The 18812-nt window shown below is 44.8% G+C and overlaps 1 long non-coding RNA gene and 6 other non-coding genes across 7 annotated transcripts; all 7 read left to right on the top strand.

Moving 5' to 3' along the window:
* Positions 1 to 456: 456 nt before the first annotated feature.
* On the top strand, positions 457 to 647 carry LOC130339374 (U2 spliceosomal RNA). Its single transcript, XR_008879758.1, has one exon. It is a non-coding gene; the product is annotated as a U2 spliceosomal RNA (small nuclear RNA).
* Positions 648 to 2737: 2090 nt separating this feature from the next.
* Positions 2738 to 2928, top strand: LOC130339373 (U2 spliceosomal RNA). The gene has a single exon (XR_008879757.1). It is a non-coding gene; the product is annotated as a U2 spliceosomal RNA (small nuclear RNA).
* A 3010-nt stretch (positions 2929 to 5938) lies between these two features.
* LOC130339347 (uncharacterized) lies at positions 5939 to 9852 on the top strand. Its single transcript, XR_008879734.1, has 3 exons — positions 5939 to 6046; positions 8006 to 8054; positions 9602 to 9852. It is a non-coding gene; the product is annotated as an uncharacterized LOC130339347 (long non-coding RNA).
* A 331-nt stretch (positions 9853 to 10183) lies between these two features.
* Positions 10184 to 10373, top strand: LOC130339394 (U2 spliceosomal RNA). Its single transcript, XR_008879776.1, has one exon. It is a non-coding gene; the product is annotated as a U2 spliceosomal RNA (small nuclear RNA).
* A 2084-nt stretch (positions 10374 to 12457) lies between these two features.
* On the top strand, positions 12458 to 12648 carry LOC130339372 (U2 spliceosomal RNA). Its single transcript, XR_008879756.1, has one exon. It is a non-coding gene; the product is annotated as a U2 spliceosomal RNA (small nuclear RNA).
* Positions 12649 to 14730: 2082 nt separating this feature from the next.
* Positions 14731 to 14921, top strand: LOC130339371 (U2 spliceosomal RNA). The gene has a single exon (XR_008879755.1). It is a non-coding gene; the product is annotated as a U2 spliceosomal RNA (small nuclear RNA).
* A 2071-nt stretch (positions 14922 to 16992) lies between these two features.
* LOC130339370 (U2 spliceosomal RNA) lies at positions 16993 to 17183 on the top strand. Its single transcript, XR_008879754.1, has one exon. It is a non-coding gene; the product is annotated as a U2 spliceosomal RNA (small nuclear RNA).
* Positions 17184 to 18812: the final 1629 nt, after the last annotated feature.

Genomic DNA, 18812 nt, shown 5'->3' with positions numbered 1-18812 from the left:
CATAGGTTGTCAAATAACCCGGGTTTAACCCACACAGGTAAGTCCAATGGGGTGCAGGCATGTCCTCTATGCTTACAGCTTCCCGTGGGTGTTGGTTTGATACCGTTTGGGGACAGCCAAGGAGGCATCTGCAGGCAACAAAGGTAGGTGTGTGCTTGTGTGTGTGTTTCCTATGCAGATCCTAAGCCCAGTGTCACATGCAAGTAGGAGGAGTAAGAAGGGTTCCTGGCAAATCCGGGTTATGGATTGCATTTAAAAAGGCCCCGTGGGAGTGCAATGGGCCCCTGTCTTGCTGCTTAGCAATAATGGTATGGGTTTAGGTTCTGCTGTGTGTACTGGTGGTTGACTGCCCCCCAGCCCAGAGTGTGCATGGAAAATTGTCTGGCAGCCTCCCTGACAGCAAGCAGTGATAGTGCCCATGAAGGGGACCTTGTTGGGCCCGCCCCTTTCACGGTTATCGCTTCTCGGCCTTTTGGCTAAGATCAAGTGTAGTATCTGTTCTTATCAGTTTAATATCTGATACGTCCCCTATCTGGGGACCATATATTAAATGGATTTTTGAGAACGGGGGCCGATTTCGAAGCTTGCTTCCGTCGCCCTATGCATTGACCCGATATGGCAGTATCTTCGGGTACAGTGCACCACCCCCTTACAGGGTTAAAAAGAAAGATTCCTACTTTCATTGCTACCTGCTTGCTGGCTAGCCAGCTAGCCAGCCCTGTGGGCCTTGCTGCTGCTGCTGCTGCAGCCAAAAAACAAAAGGTGGTGCTGCTGCTGCTTCTGCTTCTGCTTGTGTCTGGCCGCTGTTGGAGCGTCCAGGCACAGGACTTCTGCTGCTGCTGACTAAATGGCCTCCTTAATTGGATCATTTGAGTAGCCAGCACACCTGTGCAGGTAGGGCATGACATGATAGGCAGCTGCCTTGATAGCGGGTGGGTGCTGAATGTTCCTAATTGACAAAATAAGATTAATGCTTATGAAGAAATATAAAATCTCATCCCTTCCCCAATATCGCGCCACACCCCTACCCCTTAATTCCCTGGTTGAACTTGATGGACATATGTCTTTTTTCGACCGTACTAACTATGTAACTATGTAACATAACATGGGGGGGGGGGGTCTCCTGGCTGTTCACACAGGTGTGTCATTGCTGTACATTGACCATGCATTGCTTCTGTGGTATTGCAAAGGCAAAGACAAATGCTTCCAGCCATCCATTGCACTAATGGATTGGTCATCAGCTGGCTGTCTATGTCCCGCATCAATATAGACCAAAGTACAGAGGGTTAGGCTATGCTATTGTGCACCTACCTGATGCATCAGAAGGTGCGAGGCCCTTGCTAAATTCTGTGCACAGACTTTGAGATCTATGCTTTAGACTGTATCTAAACCTGCTCCAACATGGACTGACATTCTGGCCTACTTTCAGCCGATGCGACTTGTCTGTCGCTGAACAGTCGCTTTTTATGTATTCAGCACCTATGTATAATGTTGTAAAAATGCTCTAGAAACTAAAGTCGCAGAAATGTCACACATATTTGGCCTGCAACTTTCTGTGCGACAAATTCAGACAGGAAAAATCAGTATAAATCCTTAGAAAATTATCCCCCAGTGTCTCCATCTGCTGGCGGTATTGAATAAGCATTGCTGCACTGATGGGGTATGCATTAGACGAAAAAAAAGAAGAAAAAGAAGAATAATACGCCCAGAAAAGAGGCGAAAAGGAGAAAAACGTAAAAAAACGTGAAAAAAAAGTAAGAGGAAGAGAAGGGAAAAAAAGGTGGAAATGGGTTTAAAAGTGATTTCGGCGGAGAAATATATATATATATATATATATATATATATATATATATATATATATATACGCGCACACACACACATATATATAAACGTATTCTCCGTTGAGATATTGCAGCCGCTGCTGTGTCCAGGCCCAGGAGCCTTAGCACTGTGCTGTGATGTCACTCAATACCACTGACATCACTAGGTGTAAACAACATCTCTCCTTTGCTGTGTATGTGACTATGGAGCTGTTTGGTGATGTCGTCTATTATGGCCTTCATAGAAGCAACAGGAGATTGTTGCATCCATCTAGAACCCTCAGAACTACAGTGCTATGATGTCACTCACTTCCACAGGCCTTGCAGAGTGTAAACAACAACAACCCAGCTTTGTTGTGTATGTAACCATAGGGATTTGTGATGTCACCTAGAACCTTCACAGCAGCGACAGCTTTATGAGGAGCATCAGCACTGCTCTGCCTGAGCAGAACCATCACCGCCATAGGTTGTCAAATAACCCGGGTTTAACCCACACAGGTAAGTCCAATGGGGTGCAGGCATGTCCTCTATGCTTACAGCTTCCCGTGGGTGTTGGTTTGATACCGTTTGGGGACAGCCAAGGAGGCATCTGCAGGCAACAAAGGTAGGTGTGTGCTTGTGTGTGTGTTTCCTATGCAGATCCTAAGCCCAGTGTCACATGCAAGTAGGAGGAGTAAGAAGGGTTCCTGGCAAATCCGGGTTATGGATTGCATTTAAAAAGGCCCCGTGGGAGTGCAATGGGCCCCTGTCTTGCTGCTTAGCAATAATGGTATGGGTTTAGGTTCTGCTGTGTGTACTGGTGGTTGACTGCCCCCCAGCCCAGAGTGTGCATGGAAAATTGTCTGGCAGCCTCCCTGACAGCAAGCAGTGATAGTGCCCATGAAGGGGACCTTGTTGGGCCCGCCCCTTTCACGGTTATCGCTTCTCGGCCTTTTGGCTAAGATCAAGTGTAGTATCTGTTCTTATCAGTTTAATATCTGATACGTCCCCTATCTGGGGACCATATATTAAATGGATTTTTGAGAACGGGGGCCGATTTCGAAGCTTGCTTCCGTCGCCCTATGCATTGACCCGATATGGCAGTATCTTCGGGTACAGTGCACCACCCCCTTACAGGGTTAAAAAGAAAGATTCCTACTTTCATTGCTACCTGCTTGCTGGCTAGCCAGCTAGCCAGCCCTGTGGGCCTTGCTGCTGCTGCTGCTGCAGCCAAAAAACAAAAGGTGGTGCTGCTGCTGCTTCTGCTTCTGCTTGTGTCTGGCCGCTGTTGGAGCGTCCAGGCACAGGACTTCTGCTGCTGCTGACTAAATGGCCTCCTTAATTGGATCATTTGAGTAGCCAGCACACCTGTGCAGGTAGGGCATGACATGATAGGCAGCTGCCTTGATAGCGGGTGGGTGCTGAATGTTCCTAATTGACAAAATAAGATTAATGCTTATGAAGAAATATAAAATCTCATCCCTTCCCCAATATCGCGCCACACCCCTACCCCTTAATTCCCTGGTTGAACTTGATGGACATATGTCTTTTTTCGACCGTACTAACTATGTAACTATGTAACATAACATGGGGGGGGGGGGGGTCTCCTGGCTGTTCACACAGGTGTGTCATTGCTGTACATTGACCATGCATTGCTTCTGTGGTATTGCAAAGGCAAAGACAAATGCTTCCAGCCATCCATTGCACTAATGGATTGGTCATCAGCTGGCTGTCTATGTCCCGCATCAATATAGACCAAAGTACAGAGGGTTAGGCTATGCTATTGTGCACCTACCTGATGCATCAGAAGGTGCGAGGCCCTTGCTAAATTCTGTGCACAGACTTTGAGATCTATGCTTTAGACTGTATCTAAACCTGCTCCAACATGGACTGACATTCTGGCCTACTTTCAGCCGATGCGACTTGTCTGTCGCTGAACAGTCGCTTTTTATGTATTCAGCACCTATGTATAATGTTGTAAAAATGCTCTAGAAGCTAAAGTCGCAGAAATGTCACACATATTTGGCCTGCAACTTTCTGTGCGACAAATTCAGACAGGAAAAATCAGTATAAATCCTTAGAAAATTATCCCCCAGTGTCTCCATCTGCTGGCGGTATTGAATAAGCATTGCTGCACTGATGGGGTATGCATTAGACGAAAAAAAAGAAGAAAAAGAAGAATAATACGCCCAGAAAAGAGGCGAAAAGGAGAAAAACGTAAAAAAACGTGAAAAAAAAGTAAGAGGAAGAGAAGGGAAAAAAAGGTGGAAATGGGTTTAAAAGTGATTTCGGCGGAGAAATATATATATATATATATATATATATATATATATATATATACGCGCACACACACACATATATATAAACGTATTCTCCGTTGAGATATTGCAGCCGCTGCTGTGTCCAGGCCCAGGAGCCTTAGCACTGTGCTGTGATGTCACTCAATACCACTGACATCACTAGGTGTAAACAACATCTCTCCTTTGCTGTGTATGTGACTATGGAGCTGTTTGGTGATGTCGTCTATTATGGCCTTCATAGAAGCAACAGGAGATTGTTGCATCCATCTAGAACCCTCAGAACTACAGTGCTATGATGTCACTCACTTCCACAGGCCTTGCAGAGTGTAAACAACAACAACCCAGCTTTGTTGTGTATGTAACCATAGGGATTTGTGATGTCACCTAGAACCTTCACAGCAGCGACAGCTTTATGAGGAGCATCAGCACTGCTCTGCCTGAGCAGAACCATCACCGCCATAGGTTGTCAAATAACCCGGGTTTAACCCACACAGGTAAGTCCAATGGGGTGCAGGCATGTCCTCTATGCTTACAGCTTCCCGTGGGTGTTGGTTTGATACCGTTTGGGGACAGCCAAGGAGGCATCTGCAGGCAACAAAGGTAGGTGTGTGCTTGTGTGTGTGTTTCCTATGCAGATCCTAAGCCCAGTGTCACATGCAAGTAGGAGGAGTAAGAAGGGTTCCTGGCAAATCCGGGTTATGGATTGCATTTAAAAAGGCCCCGTGGGAGTGCAATGGGCCCCTGTCTTGCTGCTTAGCAATAATGGTATGGGTTTAGGTTCTGCTGTGTGTACTGGTGGTTGACTGCCCCCCAGCCCAGAGTGTGCATGGAAAATTGTCTGGCAGCCTCCCTGACAGCAAGCAGTGATAGTGCCCATGAAGGGGACCTTGTTGGGCCCGCCCCTTTCACGGTTATCGCTTCTCGGCCTTTTGGCTAAGATCAAGTGTAGTAATACAGGAGATCTGGTCAGAAGGTACTCGGGTACCCCTCTCCTCGGCCTTGTGGGATCGCCCTTGTTTATTGCCTGGGCTTCACCCACTTGTTGCTATTGGGGAGAGGGCCTAGTCCCAGGGTAACGAGTAGCGATCGCCTCTCAAGACCTTCGGGTGGAGAGAGGTTAGAACCATGGATGATGATCCGGATCCAGGTTCTGTGCCGGCATACGCAAGGATCAAAAACACCGTGAGAGTCATTCTCACGGATGATACGAAAAGGGCGGACGATTTGAAATTCGTAGTAGAGGACGTGCTCGGAGGAGTTTTCGGAATACAGAAGGGCGAGATATTGGCAATCCAGGACTACCCGAAGCGTAAAATTTTTGATGTGACGTTCACACAAAATGGCATCCACAGAGATTTTGTTACCAGAGCTGCTGCGAGTAAAGACAAAAAGCTTCAGGGTGTCCGGATTATTGAGCACGTTCTAGACGATATTAAGCTGGTGGTAGTAAAGATGTATTCCCCTTTCGCCAACCTACACGATGTTGAGTTGTTTTTACAAGTCTATTTTAGTAAGGTTGAGTGCAGAGGAAAAATCATGAACAGCTGTGGCATCTGGACATCTAAGTGGAGATTTCAGGTTACATGCAAAAAAGATGACAGATTGCCAGGGGGAATACAACTACCACCAGCTCGTTTTAAAATAAATAATATGTGTGGCGACCTCTTTTATGCGGGGATGCCAAGCTACTGCAGGAAGTGTCACAGATATGGACACACAAAAGAAAACTGTGAAAGTACATGCAAAAAATGTGGTAGCACACAGCACGAGACAGAGAAATGCACAAGAGGAGGGAGGTGCAATTTCTGTCAACAATTCGGTCACCTTTTCTCCTCTTGTCCCCACAGACATAGGACGGAGCAGCAGTGGCAACCCTGGAGGCAGCAAGGACAGCAACCGGGACACCAGCCGAGGCAAGCAGAGCCAGTGATTACCCCCCCACAAGAGGTAAGCGGTGAGATGGAGAAGGAGAAAGACCCCCCTCAGGCAAAAGGAGGGGACCCTAAAGAGCAGAGGATGGCCAAAAAACGTGCAAGTGGTGAAAAAACTGGCCCCCAGGAGCATGCTGGGTTAAGAGAGGAGCGGACGGCGGCCGAATCCGCTCCTCAGCAACCTCTGGCTCAGGGTCCCCCTGAGAGCGATGATCCGGGTGGAGAGGTGAAGGTTAAAAGGCGGAGGGGCTCCAGAAGACTCTATTCGGAGGCGGTCCAGGGGGAGCCGATGGAAGTACCTGCGGATGCAGGGAACCCAAGTGACGTTCCTCCACAGGTCCCCATAGGGGATACCCCCCCTCCTCCCTGCCAGGAGGAGGTTTCAGGGGTGACCGTCTCTGAGGTACCAGAGACTGAACTAAGTGAACACCCGACCCCTATGGAGGGGCAAGAGGTGGAAGAACCCAATGAGTCTGGAGCCCTGATTGCCAGGATGCCCGAGAACAACTATGCCTCAATCATGATGGAGGAGGGGGGTCGGCTGAGTGATGGTGCCTCCTCTCCTGCTTCCTCTATGCGTACAGTTGAGTCAGATTTTGGGGGGTATGAGGCTTCGGAGGGGGAATCAGAGGTGTAAGACGTTTTCTTGTACATTCCCATGGCTGAGTTGTCCGGTCTGTCCTTGAACGTGAGAAGTGTGAGCGCCAGAGTAAGAAGGGTTGCCCTATTTAATTACTTGTCGGTTTTTGCTGCTTCCGTCCTTTTCCTGCAGGAATGTGGCATCCCGCACAGATTAAATTATAAAGAATATGAAGATGATTGGGTGCACGGTCCATCAGTCTGGTCTGGATCAAATGAGTCCAGATCAGCAGGGGTCGCCATACTTTTTAAAGGGAACGTTTTAATTGAGAGTTTTAATGAAATTTTACCAGGCAGAATTTTATTGGTCAGCGCTTTTATTAATGGTATTAAATGGCAGTTTTTAAATTTTTATGGTTCTCCTGATAAGAATGAAAGAATAAAAATGTTGGAGATTTTACCCCTTTTTATTAACAATTCTAGTCCTCTTGTTTTATCAGGTGATTTTAATTGTATTTTAAGGGGAGAACGCCGTTTTTCGAACGCAGTGAGTAGGAACTATGATAAGACGTCTTTTATGTTAAAAAACTTGATTTTAGATTTTAATCTCACTGATGTTTTTAAAAAATGTAATTTTAACGTACCAGAGGAAGACGGTGTTACCTGGAGCAATGCAAGCTGTAGCTCCAGGATAGATTTTATTTTTTGTTCTTATCAAGTACTGCCTTTTAACTGTGATCTTTTTACCAATGTTTTTTCTGACCATAAATTATTGTATTTTAAAGTTAAAAGTGATTTTAAAAGGAGAACTGGTAGGAATGCCTGGAAGTTAAACGTGTCCCTTTTAGAAGATCCGCAGGTTTTATCAGATTTTATCACCTTTTACAAGGAATGCAGACGAGTAAAAGACCCCAACACTCCCACCAGTATCTGGTGGGAAAAAATGAAACTAAAAATAAAAGAATTTTTTATCCGTGTTGGGGTTAGGAAAGCTAAAGAAAAACGTGAATTTTATAATATCCTAAATACTCGTCTGCAAACCCTGTACAAATTCAGAGCACATGGGATGGAGGTGGAGAAGGAGGTACATGATCTTAAAAAAGAAATAACTAAGTGCCTGGAGCAGAAAGGAAAAGAAATTATCTTTAGGTCTCGAATACAGCATCTTGAGGAAAACGAGACCTGCTCCAGGTATTTTTTTAAGAAAATACATGAAAATAGAAGGTTAATAGAAAACATTGAAGGAGTGAATGATGTACAGGGTATTTTAAAAAAGGTGCAAGAGTTTTATGCGGATCTTTTTAATGTAAAACACATTGATGAATGTTTTATGAATGACTCGTTAAAGGAGATCACCAATTTTTTAGATCCTGTCTCACAGTCTTTTTTATTGCAGAATATTTCAGAGCAGGAGATTTTAGAGACCGTCAAGAGTTTTAAAACAGGTAAAGTGCCTGGGCCGGATGGTATACCCATTGAATTTTATGTTACTTTTTATGGTATTTTAAAAGAAGATTTGTTCTCCCTTTTTACGGAAGTCTTTAAGTCTAAAATCCTCCCAGGCTCATGGAAGAAGGGTGATGTCTCCCTGCTATTCAAAAAGGGAGACCGGTCGGAACTAAAAAACTGGAGACCAATCACCCTTCTGAACTGCGACTATAAAATAATGGCGAAACTGTGTGCTAACCGCTTAAAGAACGTAATCCATAAAATAATTCATACAAACCAAGTCTGTGGGGTGCCTGGGAGGAGTTTATGGGAGAACCTAAACCTTTTAAAGGATGTAATTAGCGACACCAAATTAAGAAAAGGAAAGCTGGCGGTTTTATCCATAGATTTTGAAAAAGCTTTCGACAGGGTGTCACATTTTTATCTTTTTAAGGTTTTAGAGAAAATGGGTATACCTGATGGCTTTTTATTGTCTCTTAGAGCTTTTTATGATAACTGTACTAGTAAAATTTTAGTAAATGGTTTTAAGACACAGGGCGTGTTTTTAAATTCCGGAGTGAAGCAGGGGTGTCCCTTGTCCCCACTACTCTTCATTTGCGCAATAGAGCCTCTTTTATGTACAATACGAAAGGATAAGCAGATCCATGGAGTCCCCCTGCCAGGAGGAGGGGGACTAGAGGCGAAGGTAGTGGGGTACATGGACGATGTTGCGGTGTTTTGCAGGGACACCCCATCACTTCAGAAGACGCTAAAACAGATTCAATATTTTAATTGTGCCTCCGGTTTTAAAGTCAATTTTAACAAAAGTAACATTTTAAACATAGGCGGAATGCCTTTGTATGATGTGCCCGTCCCTGTGTCTGAGTCGGTGCAGATTTTAGGTGTCTCCTTTGACGAGTCTAATAATGGTTTTAATAGCTGGGACTTGGTGGCTCAAAAAATAAATAAGAAAATATGTATGTGGAACATGCGAGAACTTACAATGGAAGGGAAGGTTTTAATTACAAAAATGGTGCTTTTACCTATTTTATTGTATTTAAGTCTGGTTTTCCCACCCCCCGAAATGGTTCTAAAGAAAATAACAAAAGCTTGTTTTACTTTCTTTTGGAGTTCTAAGAGCGAAAAATTAAAGAGACAAATTGTGATAAAACCGAACTCCAGGGGCGGTAAGGATTTTCCAGATTTTAAAGCTTTCCTTTTAATAAAGTTTTTTAGCATGTGTTTTACTACTGTTTTTAAAGATAGCTACTGGTCTTATTTTGTTCGTTTTAATATTGGTTATTTTATGCGGAGGAACGGCTGGTTTTCTACAGTTTTAAGTTGCCCTTATTCTTTGAATTTACCCCCTCAATACATGATTTTAGGAAAAATTTTAAACTTATATAATTTTAAAGGTAAAAGTGTTCAGGATCTGTGCAATAGCAAAAAACTACTAAAGGAAATAAAAGAAACCAGTACCGTGACTCCCATCAAAAATTTTAACGAACAGAAGTGTATACAGATTTGGAAGATGTTGAGTATTAATTATCTTTTTAATTCACAGAAGGACCTGGCCTGGAGCTGCGCACACGAGTGTCTTCCATGCCGGGCATTCCAGCACCGAAGAGGATTATCCAACTCTGCAACCTGCCCGAGGGAGGGATGCCGACAAGAGGAGACCGTGCACCATCTAATATGGACTTGTTTTTACTCGCAGAAAATATGGACAAAGATACTCCCTCTGGTAAAAAGGATAACTGGACTAAAAGACTTAAATATTGCAGTGGTTTTTTATGGTTGCCTGGAATGCCCAACACGGACTCAAGAGACTATTGCATGGAAGATCATAAACTGTGTGAAGGCAGCTCTGTGGAAGGCCAGGAATATTTTATTGTTCAAGCATGAGGTTTTATCTGTGAAGGACATTTTATCTATCTGTTTTTATGAAATGTACCAGTACTATCTTTTAGACAAGAAGAGATTTCCGCTTTTATCTAGAAAATGGTTTTTAAAAGAATGGAATTCTATCTTGTAAAGCCACCAAGTGCCCATTTTATGTTTTAATATGTTGTAAATATGTTATTTATATGTAACTGTATTTATTGACATATTTGCACAACTTTGTTAACATTATTTAATTTTTAATAAAGTTGCCGCCGTAAGGGTAGTCAAGTTAAAAAAAATCTGTTCTTATCAGTTTAATATCTGATACGTCCCCTATCTGGGGACCATATATTAAATGGATTTTTGAGAACGGGGGCCGATTTCGAAGCTTGCTTCCGTCGCCCTATGCATTGACCCGATATGGCAGTATCTTCGGGTACAGTGCACCACCCCCTTACAGGGTTAAAAAGAAAGATTCCTACTTTCATTGCTACCTGCTTGCTGGCTAGCCAGCTAGCCAGCCCTGTGGGCCTTGCTGCTGCTGCTGCTGCAGCCAAAAAACAAAAGGTGGTGCTGCTGCTGCTTCTGCTTGTGTCTGGCCGCTGTTGGAGCGTCCAGGCACAGGACTTCTGCTGCTGCTGACTAAATGGCCTCCTTAATTGGATCATTTGAGTAGCCAGCACACCTGTGCAGGTAGGGCATGACATGATAGGCAGCTGCCTTGATAGCGGGTGGGTGCTGAATGTTCCTAATTGACAAAATAAGATTAATGCTTATGAAGAAATATAAAATCTCATCCCTTCCCCAATATCGCGCCACACCCCTACCCCTTAATTCCCTGGTTGAACTTGATGGACATATGTCTTTTTTCGACCGTACTAACTATGTAACTATGTAACATAACATGGGGGGGGGGGGGTCTCCTGGCTGTTCACACAGGTGTGTCATTGCTGTACATTGACCATGCATTGCTTCTGTGGTATTGCAAAGGCAAAGACAAATGCTTCCAGCCATCCATTGCACTAATGGATTGGTCATCAGCTGGCTGTCTATGTCCCGCATCAATATAGACCAAAGTACAGAGGGTTAGGCTATGCTATTGTGCACCTACCTGATGCATCAGAAGGTGCGAGGCCCTTGCTAAATTCTGTGCACAGACTTTGAGATCTATGCTTTAGACTGTATCTAAACCTGCTCCAACATGGACTGACATTCTGGCCTACTTTCAGCCGATGCGACTTGTCTGTCGCTGAACAGTCGCTTTTTATGTATTCAGCACCTATGTATAATGTTGTAAAAATGCTCTAGAAGCTAAAGTCGCAGAAATGTCACACATATTTGGCCTGCAACTTTCTGTGCGACAAATTCAGACAGGAAAAATCAGTATAAATCCTTAGAAAATTATCCCCCAGTGTCTCCATCTGCTGGCGGTATTGAATAAGCATTGCTGCACTGATGGGGTATGCATTAGACGAAAAAAAAGAAGAAAAAGAAGAATAATACGCCCAGAAAAGAGGCGAAAAGGAGAAAAACGTAAAAAAACGTGAAAAAAAAGTAAGAGGAAGAGAAGGGAAAAAAAGGTGGAAATGGGTTTAAAAGTGATTTCGGCGGAGAATATATATATATATATATATATATATATATATATATATATATATATATACGCGCACACACACACATATATATAAACGTATTCTCCGTTGAGATATTGCAGCCGCTGCTGTGTCCAGGCCCAGGAGCCTTAGCACTGTGCTGTGATGTCACTCAATACCACTGACATCACTAGGTGTAAACAACATCTCTCCTTTGCTGTGTATGTGACTATGGAGCTGTTTGGTGATGTCGTCTATTATGGCCTTCATAGAAGCAACAGGAGATTGTTGCATCCATCTAGAACCCTCAGAACTACAGTGCTATGATGTCACTCACTTCCATAGGCCTTGCAGAGTGTAAACAACAACAACCCAGCTTTGTTGTGTATGTAACCATAGGGATTTGTGATGTCACCTAGAACCTTCACAGCAGCGACAGCTTTATGAGGAGCATCAGCACTGCTCTGCCTGAGCAGAACCATCACCGCCATAGGTTGTCAAATAACCCGGGTTTAACCCACACAGGTAAGTCCAATGGGGTGCAGGCATGTCCTCTATGCTTACAGCTTCCCGTGGGTGTTGGTTTGATACCGTTTGGGGACAGCCAAGGAGGCATCTGCAGGCAACAAAGGTAGGTGTGTGCTTGTGTGTGTGTTTCCTATGCAGATCCTAAGCCCAGTGTCACATGCAAGTAGGAGGAGTAAGAAGGGTTCCTGGCAAATCCGGGTTATGGATTGCATTTAAAAAGGCCCCGTGGGAGTGCAATGGGCCCCTGTCTTGCTGCTTAGCAATAATGGTATGGGTTTAGGTTCTGCTGTGTGTACTGGTGGTTGACTGCCCCCCAGCCCAGAGTGTGCATGGAAAATTGTCTGGCAGCCTCCCTGACAGCAAGCAGTGATAGTGCCCATGAAGGGGACCTTGTTGGGCCCGCCCCTTTCACGGTTATCGCTTCTCGGCCTTTTGGCTAAGATCAAGTGTAGTATCTGTTCTTATCAGTTTAATATCTGATACGTCCCCTATCTGGGGACCATATATTAAATGGATTTTTGAGAACGGGGGCCGATTTCGAAGCTTGCTTCCGTCGCCCTATGCATTGACCCGATATGGCAGTATCTTCGGGTACAGTGCACCACCCCCTTACAGGGTTAAAAAGAAAGATTCCTACTTTCATTGCTACCTGCTTGCTGGCTAGCCAGCTAGCCAGCCCTGTGGGCCTTGCTGCTGCTGCTGCTGCAGCCAAAAAACAAAAGGTGGTGCTGCTGCTGCTTCTGCTTCTGCTTGTGTCTGGCCGCTGTTGGAGCGTCCAGGCACAGGACTTCTGCTGCTGCTGACTAAATGGCCTCCTTAATTGGATCATTTGAGTAGCCAGCACACCTGTGCAGGTAGGGCATGACATGATAGGCAGCTGCCTTGATAGCAGGTGGGTGCTGAATGTTCCTAATTGACAAAATAAGATTAATGCTTATGAAGAAATATAAAATCTCATCCCTTCCCCAATATCGCGCCACACCCCTACCCCTTAATTCCCTGGTTGAACTTGATGGACATATGTCTTTTTTCGACCGTACTAACTATGTAACTATGTAACATAACATGGGGGGGGGGGGTCTCCTGGCTGTTCACACAGGTGTGTCATTGCTGTACATTGACCATGCATTGCTTCTGTGGTATTGCAAAGGCAAAGACAAATGCTTCCAGCCATCCATTGCACTAATGGATTGGTCATCAGCTGGCTGTCTATGTCCCGCATCAATATAGACCAAAGTACAGAGGGTTAGGCTATGCTATTGTGCACCTACCTGATGCATCAGAAGGTGCGAGGCCCTTGCTAAATTCTGTGCACAGACTTTGAGATCTATGCTTTAGACTGTATCTAAACCTGCTCCAACATGGACTGACATTCTGGCCTACTTTCAGCCGATGCGACTTGTCTGTCGCTGAACAGTCGCTTTTTATGTATTCAGCACCTATGTATAATGTTGTAAAAATGCTCTAGAAGCTAAAGTCGCAGAAATGTCACACATATTTGGCCTGCAACTTTCTGTGCGACAAATTCAGACAGGAAAAATCAGTATAAATCCTTAGAAAATTATCCCCCAGTGTCTCCATCTGCTGGCGGTACTGAATAAGCATTGCTGCACTGATGGGGTATGCATTAGACGAAAAAAAAGAAGAAAAAGAAGAATAATACGCCCAGAAAAGAGGCAAAAAGGAGAAAAACGTAAAAAAACGTGAAAAAAAAGTAAGAGGAAGAGAAGGGAAAAAAAGGTGGAAATGGGTTTAAAAGTGATTTCGGCGGAGAAATATATATATATATATATATATATATATATATATATATATACGCGCACACACACACATATATATAAACGTATTCTCCGTTGAGATATTGCAGCCGCTGCTGTGTCCAGGCCCAGGAGCCTTAGCACTGTGCTGTGATGTCACTCAATACCACTGACATCACTAGGTGTAAACAACATCTCTCCTTTGCTGTGTATGTGACTATGGAGCTGTTTGGTGATGTCGTCTATTATGGCCTTCATAGAAGCAACAGGAGATTGTTGCATCCATCTAGAACCCTCAGAACTACAGTGCTATGATGTCACTCACTTCCACAGGCCTTGCAGAGTGTAAACAACAACAACCCAGCTTTGTTGTGTATGTAACCATAGGGATTTGTGATGTCACCTAGAACCTTCACAGCAGCGACAGCTTTATGAGGAGCATCAGCACTGCTCTGCCTGAGCAGAACCATCACCGCCATAGGTTGTCAAATAACCCGGGTTTAACCCACACAGGTAAGTCCAATGGGGTGCAGGCATGTCCTCTATGCTTACAGCTTCCCGTGGGTGTTGGTTTGATACCGTTTGGGGACAGCCAAGGAGGCATCTGCAGGCAACAAAGGTAGGTGTGTGCTTGTGTGTGTGTTTCCTATGCAGATCCTAAGCCCAGTGTCACATGCAAGTAGGAGGAGTAAGAAGGGTTCCTGGCAAATCCGGGTTATGGATTGCATTTAAAAAGGCCCCGTGGGAGTGCAATGGGCCCCTGTCTTGCTGCTTAGCAATAATGGTATGGGTTTAGGTTCTGCTGTGTGTACTGGTGGTTGACTGCCCCCCAGCCCAGAGTGTGCATGGAAAATTGTCTGGCAGCCTCCCTGACAGCAAGCAGTGATAGTGCCCATGAAGGGGACCTTGTTGGGCCCGCCCCTTTCACGGTTATCGCTTCTCGGCCTTTTGGCTAAGATCAAGTGTAGTATCTGTTCTTATCAGTTTAATATCTGATACGTCCCCTATCTGGGGACCATATATTAAATGGATTTTTGAGAACGGGGGCCGATTTCGAAGCTTGCTTCCGTCGCCCTATGCATTGACCCGATATGGCAGTATCTTCGGGTACAGTGCACCACCCCCTTACAGGGTTAAAAAGAAAGATTCCTACTTTCATTGCTACCTGCTTGCTGGCTAGCCAGCTAGCCAGCCCTGTGGGCCTTGCTGCTGCTGCTGCTGCAGCCAAAAAACAAAAGGTGGTGCTGCTGCTGCTTCTGCTTGTGTCTGGCCGCTGTTGGAGCGTCCAGGCACAGGACTTCTGCTGCTGCTGACTAAATGGCCTCCTTAATTGGATCATTTGAGTAGCCAGCACACCTGTGCAGGTAGGGCATGACATGATAGGCAGCTGCCTTGATAGCGGGTGGGTGCTGAATGTTCCTAATTGACAAAATAAGATTAATGCTTATGAAGAAATATAAAATCTCATCCCTTCCCCAATATCGCGCCACACCCCTACCCCTTAATTCCCTGGTTGAACTTGATGGACATATGTCTTTTTTCGACCGTACTAACTATGTAACTATGTAACATAACATGGGGGGGGGGGGGTCTCCTGGCTGTTCACACAGGTGTGTCATTGCTGTACATTGACCATGCATTGCTTCTGTGGTATTGCAAAAGCAAAGACAAATGCTTCCAGCCATCCATTGCACTAATGGATTGGTCATCAGCTGGCTGTCTATGTCCCGCATCAATATAGACCAAAGTACAGAGGGTTAGGCTATGCTATTGTGCACCTACCTGATGCATCAGAAGGTGCGAGGCCCTTGCTAAATTCTGTGCACAGACTTTGAGATCTATGCTTTAGACTGTATCTAAACCTGCTCCAACATGGACTGACATTCTGGCCTACTTTCAGCCGATGCGACTTGTCTGTCGCTGAACAGTCGCTTTTTATGTATTCAGCACCTATGTATAATGTTGTAAAAATGCTCTAGAAGCTAAAGTCGCAGAAATGTCACACATATTTGGCCTGCAACTTTCTGTGCGACAAATTCAGACAGGAAAAATCAGTATAAATCCTTAGAAAATTATCCCCCAGTGTCTCCATCTGCTGGCGGTATTGAATAAGCATTGCTGCACTGATGGGGTATGCATTAGACGAAAAAAAAGAAGAAAAAGAAGAATAATACGCCCAGAAAAGAGGCGAAAAGGAGAAAAACGTAAAAAAACGTGAAAAAAAAGTAAGAGGAAGAGAAGGGAAAAAAAGGTGGAAATGGGTTTAAAAGTGATTTCGGCGGAGAAATATATATATATATATATATATATATATATATATACGCGCACACACACACATATATATAAACGTATTCTCCGTTGAGATATTGCAGCCGCTGCTGTGTCCAGGCCCAGGAGCCTTAGCACTGTGCTGTGATGTCACTCAATACCACTGACATCACTAGGTGTAAACAACATCTCTCCTTTGCTGTGTATGTGACTATGGAGCTGTTTGGTGATGTCGTCTATTATGGCCTTCATAGAAGCAACAGGAGATTGTTGCATCCATCTAGAACCCTCAGAACTACAGTGCTATGATGTCACTCACTTCCACAGGCCTTGCAGAGTGTAAACAACAACAACCCAGCTTTGTTGTGTATGTAACCATAGGGATTTGTGATGTCACCTAGAACCTTCACAGCAGCGACAGCTTTATGAGGAGCATCAGCACTGCTCTGCCTGAGCAGAACCATCACCGCCATAGGTTGTCAAATAACCCGGGTTTAACCCACACAGGTAAGTCCAATGGGGTGCAGGCATGTCCTCTATGCTTACAGCTTCCCGTGGGTGTTGGTTTGATACCGTTTGGGGACAGCCAAGGAGGCATCTGCAGGCAACAAAGGTAGGTGTGTGCTTGTGTGTGTGTTTCCTATGCAGATCCTAAGCCCAGTGTCACATGCAAGTAGGAGGAGTAAGAAGGGTTCCTGGCAAATCCGGGTTATGGATTGCATTTAAAAAGGCCCCGTGGGAGTGCAATGGGCCCCTGTCTTGCTGCTTAGCAATAATGGTATGGGTTTAGGTTCTGCTGTGTGTACTGGTGGTTGACTGCCCCCCAGCCCAGAGTGTGCATGGAAAATTGTCTGGCAGCCTCCCTGACAGCAAGCAGTGATAGTGCCCATGAAGGGGACCTTGTTGGGCCCGCCCCTTTCACGGTTATCGCTTCTCGGCCTTTTGGCTAAGATCAAGTGTAGTATCTGTTCTTATCAGTTTAATATCTGATACGTCCCCTATCTGGGGACCATATATTAAATGGATTTTTGAGAACGGGGGCCGATTTCGAAGCTTGCTTCCGTCGCCCTATGCATTGACCCGATATGGCAGTATCTTCGGGTACAGTGCACCACCCCCTTACAGGGTTAAAAAGAAAGATTCCTACTTTCATTGCTACCTGCTTGCTGGCTAGCCAGCTAGCCAGCCCTGTGGGCCTTGCTGCTGCTGCTGCTGCAGCCAAAAAACAAAAGGTGGTGCTGCTGCTGCTTCTGCTTCTGCTTGTGTCTGGCCGCTGTTGGAGCGTCCAGGCACAGGACTTCTGCTGCTGCTGACTAAATGGCCTCCTTAATTGGATCATTTGAGTAGCCAGCACACCTGTGCAGGTAGGGCATGACATGATAGGCAGCTGCCTTGATAGCGGGTGGGTGCTGAATGTTCCTAATTGACAAAATAAGATTAATGCTTATGAAGAAATATAAAATCTCATCCCTTCCCCAATATCGCGCCACACCCCTACCCCTTAATTCCCTGGTTGAACTTGATGGACATATGTCTTTTTTCGACCGTACTAACTATGTAACTATGTAACATAACATGGGGGGGGGGGGTCTCCTGGCTGTTCACACAGGTGTGTCATTGCTGTACATTGACCATGCATTGCTTCTGTGGTATTGCAAAGGCAAAGACAAATGCTTCCAGCCATCCATTGCACTAATGGATTGGTCATCAGCTGGCTGTCTATGTCCCGCATCAATATAGACCAAAGTACAGAGGGTTAGGCTATGCTATTGTGCACCTACCTGATGCATCAGAAGGTGCGAGGCCCTTGCTAAATTCTGTGCACAGACTTTGAGATCTATGCTTTAGACTGTATCTAAACCTGCTCCAACATGGACTGACATTCTGGCCTACTTTCAGCCGATGCGACTTGTCTGTCGCTGAACAGTCGCTTTTTATGTATTCAGCACCTATGTATAATGTTGTAAAAATGCTCTAGAAGCTAAAGTCGCAGAAATGTCACACATATTTGGCCTGCAACTTTCTGTGCGACAAATTCAGACAGGAAAAATCAGTATAAATCCTTAGAAAATTATCCCCCAGTGTCTCCATCTGCTGGCGGTATTGAATAAGCATTGCTGCACTGATGGGGTATGCATTAGACGAAAAAAAAGAAGAAAAAGAAGAATAATACGCCCAGAAAAGAGGCGAAAAGGAGAAAAACGTAAAAAAACGTGAAAAAAAAGTAAGAGGAAGAGAAGGGAAAAAAAGGTGGAAATGGGTTTAAAAGTGATTTCGGCGGAGAAATATATATATATATATATATATATATATATATATATATATATATATATACGCGCACACACACACATATATATAAACGTATTCTCCGTTGAGATATTGCAGCCGCTGCTGTGTCCAGGCCCAGGAGCCTTAGCACTGTGCTGTGATGTCACTCAATACCACTGACATCACTAGGTGTAAACAACATCTCTCCTTTGCTGTGTATGTGACTATGGAGCTGTTTGGTGATGTCGTCTATTATGGCCTTCATAGAAGCAACAGGAGATTGTTGCATCCATCTAGAACCCTCAGAACTACAGTGCTATGATGTCACTCACTTCCACAGGCCTTGCAGAGTGTAAACAACAACAACCCAGCTTTGTTGTGTATGTAACCATAGGGATTTGTGATGTCACCTAGAACCTTCACAGCAGCGACAGCTTTATGAGGAGCATCAGCACTGCTCTGCCTGAGCAGAACCATC

The sequence above is a fragment of the Hyla sarda genome, unplaced genomic scaffold (assembly GCF_029499605.1).
Source record: "Hyla sarda isolate aHylSar1 unplaced genomic scaffold, aHylSar1.hap1 scaffold_543, whole genome shotgun sequence".
NCBI classification, from domain to species: domain Eukaryota; kingdom Metazoa; phylum Chordata; class Amphibia; order Anura; family Hylidae; genus Hyla; species Hyla sarda.
Note: the sequence above shows the minus strand (reverse complement) of the source record. Positions and strands in the feature narration are given on the sequence as shown.